A 5,892-nucleotide genomic window follows, 5' to 3' on the forward strand; every position below is an offset into this window, starting at 1 on the left:
CAAGTCGTTTAAATAAGGATACAGGTGGACCTGTTGCAACAATGAGAAGTACAAGTTGTCATGTCGAAAACGAACTTTACAACTTGGGGGGGAGGTTTGGGGGGGTGGGGGGGAGGATGGGAAGGGATGGGAAGGGGAAACAAAGGAGGAGGCTACAATGCTTGATAAGAAATGTACTCACAGCCGGGCACCGGTGGCTCACGCCTGTAATCCTAGCTACTCAGGAGGCTGAGATCTGAGAATCGCGGTTCAAAACCAGCCTGGGCAGGAAAGACTGTGAGACTCTTATCTCCAATAAACCACCAGAAAACCGGAAGTGGCGCTGTAGCTCAAGTGGTAGAGCGCTCGCCTTGAGCTGAAGAGCTGAGGGACAGCGCCCAGGCCCAGAGTTCAAGCCCCACGACCGACAAAAAAAAAAAAAAAAAAAAAAGAAATGTACTCACTATCTTGCCCATGTAATTGTAACCCCTCTGTACAGTATTTTCACAATAAAAAAATAAAAATTAAAAAAATAAAAATTAAAAAAATATATTAAAAATATAGATACATATTATTTTTTTCTAACAGGAGGATGTTAAACACACATTGTTATTGATGAGATGATAGGATTATTTTTATTAAGTAGTGTAGTTCTATTGTTGTTATTGATTAGACTTACGATACAGAAGCACTTTCAGTGAAATACCTAGTATTTGTTAGGTCTGCCCGGGAAAATGGCCCTTTTGTTCTCCCTCCATCCACACAAGGCCCCTACCCTAGAATCCCCGCCCAACATCTGCAAACCAGGTAACTGGTGCCCTTCCTCTTCCTCTGAGATCAATCCTCATCCACCCTTTGGAGGTGGTGAGAGGAGGAATCAGGAGATGAGGAGTTGTGGCCAGAGCCCAGAGCAGGCCAGCAGGAGAACCAGCCCTGGCTGGCACCAGCCTGCCACATGACCTTGGGCCAGTCCCTAGCAGCCCAGACACCGTTCCCCCCAAGGTGGCCTAAGGTAGAGGTTGAAAGGATGGGGTTCAAGGTCGGGGGCGGCACTTGGCCACACCTCCTCCTGCCCTCTCCCTAGGTAATCAGTCCCTATGATTAATCCTCCCCTCCCTTCTCTGCACACGTCCAGCTGGCACAGCCTGTGCACATCTCCATCTCTGTGCAGGACGGGCAGGTTGGGTTCTGCTAATAAACTCTCCTCTGCATGAACAACCACCTAGAAATCTCCTTTATCCAACCCTCACAGTATTTTCTTTAAGACTCTAACGTAGGGTTAACAAGCCAAGGAGAGCCACAGTGCCCTGTTACAGCTCTTCATTCTTGCTGCAGAGATGCAGAAAGCAGGCCCCGGGCCACTTATCAATGAGCAGACATAACTACATTCCAAGAAAACCATAACAGAGGAGGTAGGCTGGATTGGTGTATGGTGGTTTATTTCACTCTTCTATTATCTCCCTCATATCCTATAATTTTGCCTGTCTTTTCTCTGTTTCAGACACCTATGTCCAGTCCACACATGCTTCTCCAAGGTATTGTTTAAGTAGTGGGCTTCCCAGGTTACTGGGCGCTGGAGCTCACTTCTGCAGCCAATTGGAAGGAGGGTGGGGGTGAGAGGTCTTGAGTTATTTCCCCAGAGACTCGGGAGCATTTCCCTGGTAAACATTTTTTCCTAAAATGGAGATTCCAGTCCTCAGGGTTGAAGCGCAGCAGGCTCTGGGAAGCAGGGTTGTTTTTCTCATTTCTCAGCAGGAAACAGGAATGTCCCTGGGCAGGATTAGAAATGTAACCAGACAGTTCAGGGAAGGGTTGCAAGTTGGAATCTGGTCAGAACATCTGGGAGTTGGAGGGGGGGGGGAGGGTAGAAGCTGTTCATCAGACTCCATGATTTCTCTTAAAAGTAGATACTGTGACTCAGAGTCTTAGTGAGAGGCTCCTGCCCGGAGCAGAGCAGAGCTAGACACTGGTGGCTCACACCTGTCATCCTAGCTACTCAGGAGGTTGAGATCTGAGAATTGTTTGGAGCCAGCTAAGCAGGCAAACATTGTAAGGTTTGGTTTTTGTTGTTGTTGTTGGGGGTGGGGGGTGTTTTGCCTGTCCTAGGTACTGTCCCTCAGCTTATTTTGTTCAAGGCTGGTGCTCTACCTCTTGAGCCACAGAACCACTTCCAGTTTTTCTGAGTAGTTTACTGGAGATAAGAGTCTTACAGACTGGCTTTGAACCTCGATCCTCAGATCTCAGCCTCCTGAGTAGCTAGGATTACAGGCATGGGCCACTGGTGCCTAGCTATGTGATTCTTTTTTTTGGGGGGAGGGCGTCCAGTTGTGGGGCCTGAACTCTGGGCCTGGGTGCTGTCCCTCAGCTCTTCAGCTCGAGGCTAGCGCGCTACCACTTGAGCCATAGCACCACTTCTGGCTTTTTTTTTCTGCTTATGTGGTGCTGAGGAATCGAACTCAGGGCCTCATGCATGCAAGGCAAGCGCTCTACCACTGAGCCACCTTCCCAGCCCAGCTATGTGATTCTTATCTTCAGTTAACTAGCAAAAAAACCTGGAAGAGGAAGTGTAGCTTAAGTAGTAAAGCACCAGCCATCAGCAAAAAAAAAAAAAAAAAAAAGATGAGAGAGAGCATGAGGTCCAGAGTTCAAGTCCCAGAACTGGAACAAAAAAAAAAAAGGAAGGAAGGAGGGAAGGAAGGAATAAGGGAGGGAGGGAAGAAAGAAGGAAAGAAAGGAGGAAAAAAGAAATAGAGGCTGAAAGGGAACCGGGCAGAATTGGGAGAGAAAAAAAAAAGAAATAGAAAGATATGTTTAGCCTTAAATTCTAGAAGAATTTAAGAGAGGTTGGGAGTGCGGAAGGCTGGGGAGACGCAGAACACGCAGGCATCCCATAATTACTAGCAGTACATCATTCTGCCTTCATGTGAGAACTGCCCGGAACTTTCCAAATAAACTAATAAGAAGACCAAGGAAAAAAAAAAGATACCGTAATCTGGAGACTGAGGGGAGACGGACGGCGGGGCTGCGTTGTCAGAGGACAAGAATCTAAGCGCCCTAGCCAGGTCATCTCCGCCCACCGTGGTGGATCTACCCAGAACAGCCCTTGACCCGTCCATCCCCAGCTCCTCCCCTTCCGGGTGGAGGCTCCAACAGAAGATGATCCTCCCTACTTTCCCTTTACAAACTAGACAGAGAGCTCCAGAGGTATCCATCCGCCCACCAACCTTACTGCGAAAGATCCTAGCCTGTCACAAAGCCCCACCCTCTGTGCAAATTCCAGCTCCCCAGAGGGGAAGAGGCCTTTCCTGACCCAGTCAATTCTTAGGAACCTTTCCAGCATATTGACATTGCACCCTAATTGAGTATTGGCCAGTGAACGACCTTGGGTAACTGATGCCATCTGCTGTCGCCCATTTTCTCAATGGGTTAGCAACAATAAAAGATTTTTCCTTCACACCACAGTACAGAGTAGATCTTCCTGACTAGGTAAGCCTTCCATGTGGGTCCCCACCAGTTCCTCTGCTTTGTGACCCCACCCACTTTTAGGTCCTTGTGTTGTATGAGAACTCAGTCTCCAGAAAACATTAAAGCCACATGTTGAGAGGTTGAATTGCAAGCCTTTATTGGAAAGCCAGAGACTGCAGGCCGACCCCTGTCACAAAGACTTGCAGCCCTCAAATACACTTAACACTGTTAGAAAATTGAGCCATGAGAGCAGGAGAGGAAAGAAAGAGCAGAAAAATAATACCAAGAACCCAGATCATCCCCAGTGGAGAGGTGAAGTGGCACACTTTGGTGATGAGACATGAGGTATGGAATCATAGTGCCTGGGCTGGTCCAGGCCTAAATAGAGTCAGGGCATGGGCATGGGTCAGGGTTACAGAGTAGCTAAGATTACAGGTGTGAGCCACCGGCTCCTAGCCAAAAGACTTTGTGTGTGGTGGGGAGGGGTTGGGGAACAGCACAAGGATTTGAACTCTATCTTGGCTTTTTCTGCTCAAGGCTGACACTCCACCTCTTGAGCTACTTCCAGCTTTTTGGTGGTTAATAAGAGTCATAAGTTTGCAGGGCTCAATCTTAGCTACTCAGGAGCCTGAGATCTGAGGATCACAGTTCAAAGCCAGCCTGGGCAGGAAAGTCTGTGAAACTCTTATCTCCAACAAACCACCAGAAAACCGGAAGTGATGCTGAGGCTCAAGTGGTAGAGTGCTCACCTTGAGCTGAAGAGCTGAGGGACAGCATCCAAACCCAGAGTTCAAGCCCCACCACCACCACCACCAACAACAACAACAACAACAAAAAGAGTCTCACAGACTTTTCTACCTAGGCTGGCTTTGAACGGTGATCCTCAGGTCTCAGCCCTCTGAGAAGCTAGGATTACAACCATGAGCCACCAGTGCCCAGCGAGCACTTCATTTTTGAGGCATCTGGTTCAGCTCACGCCCACATACTAAGTCTAGCCCAGAGAGGGCACCAGGAAAGGGTTTGTGGAAGGAAGAGTGGACGCAGGAGATCATTTCCTGGTCCTACAGAATTTTATCCTTGCATCTCCTCACCTTTGGTTCCTCCCTCTCCTCTTCTCTTTCACTGTCTGGACAGATGTTTGGCAAAGAGAATTTCCTACTTGCAATCTCTGTCATTTCCCACGGCCCCAAGTCCCCTCCCCACATCCTCTCCCCAGCACCCAGAGCTTTTCCCTTAAATGGCTTTGCAAATTACGGTTTGATTTGCTATCTGTTTGCAAGGTGTTTTTCTTCTCTGTGCAGCTGGGTCGCATCGAAGCTTTAATAAAGTAAGGCTTAAATTAAAATTCAAAGTACAGAAATGGAAGTGCTAAAAGCAGAGTGGCTTCCAATGGTCCAAGAAAAAAAATCCTTGGGTTTTTTTTTCTCCAGTGGGTCAATGGCGGTTTTCCACACACTCAGGGCAGAATCCTTGGTGTTTACTGGATGGGGTGTAGAGTGTTTTTCTTTCTCAGGAATCCCGGGACAGTAAAGCATGGCAGGGCTGGAATAACAGGTAAGGTAGCCTGGGACAGGATGTTCCCTTGCTCCTCACCTGGAAGCCAGCCAGAGAGCAGAGACTTAGGTTGATGTTACTACTATGTTTTTAGGTTCCATAGAATTTTAGAATCAAATGAAGAATAAAGGCCACTGTTGGTTTAATACTTACTATGTGCCAGAGTTTTTAAGTCCTTACAACACTTATGTGGGGTAGTGTTTTTGAATTAAGGCTTGTCCCATATTCCATAATTGGTAAGGGTAAAACTAGGAGGGGAGAAAAGCCTGTTTTTCTCATCTGTCCTAATGTTATTTGGTTGTTTTCATTGGGGGGAGGGGGTGCTGGAGAATATAATTATAGGACAAATAGATAATTTTAAGAAAAACTGTTGGAATTTTTGTTTCATATAGCTCTCTTAAAGGTTAAAAATCAGGTCTAGCTAAGTTTGTCTGTTGTCTGGGGCTACTAGAAAAGGCAGTAACAGGGCCAGAGGCACAGCTCAAGGTATGGAGCACCTGCCTGAGTTCCAAAAAAAAAAAAAAAGGAAAACAAGACATAAAGAAAATAGAGGAAGGTTAAAAAGGAAAGGAAAGAGAATAAAAGAGAGGAGGGTTCCATGCTGATAGCTCAGGCCTATAATGATAGCTACTCAGGAGGATGAGATCTGAGGATTCCCAGTCAATAAACCAGCCCAGGCAGGAAAGTCCATGAGACTCTTATTTCCAATTAAACACCAAAAAAGCCAGAAGCAGAACTATTGGCTCAAAGATCTAGCCTTGAGCAAAACAAAGCCCTAGGGCAGTGCCCAAGCCCTGAGTTCAAGGCTCAGGACCTGCAAAAAGAAAACAACAACACAAATGTAAGCTGGGCACTGGTGGCTCACACCGGTACTCCTAGCTACTCAAGAGGCTG

The 5,892-nt window shown here is 47.0% G+C and overlaps 1 long non-coding RNA gene across 1 annotated transcript; it reads right to left on the reverse strand.

Moving 5' to 3' along the window:
- Nucleotides 1-1,397: 1,397 nt before the first annotated feature.
- On the reverse strand, nt 1,398-3,049 carry LOC138807000 (uncharacterized). The gene is made up of 2 exons (XR_011366023.1): nt 2,966-3,049; nt 1,398-1,749 (listed from the first exon to the last, which is right to left on the reverse strand). It is a non-coding gene; the product is annotated as an uncharacterized lncRNA (long non-coding RNA).
- Between the last annotated feature and the right edge of the window lie 2,843 nt (nt 3,050-5,892).

This window comes from Dipodomys merriami, unplaced genomic scaffold (assembly GCF_024711535.1).
Source record: "Dipodomys merriami isolate MVZ:Mamm:240054 unplaced genomic scaffold, mDipMer1.0.p SCAF_1, whole genome shotgun sequence".
NCBI classification, from domain to species: domain Eukaryota; kingdom Metazoa; phylum Chordata; class Mammalia; order Rodentia; family Heteromyidae; genus Dipodomys; species Dipodomys merriami.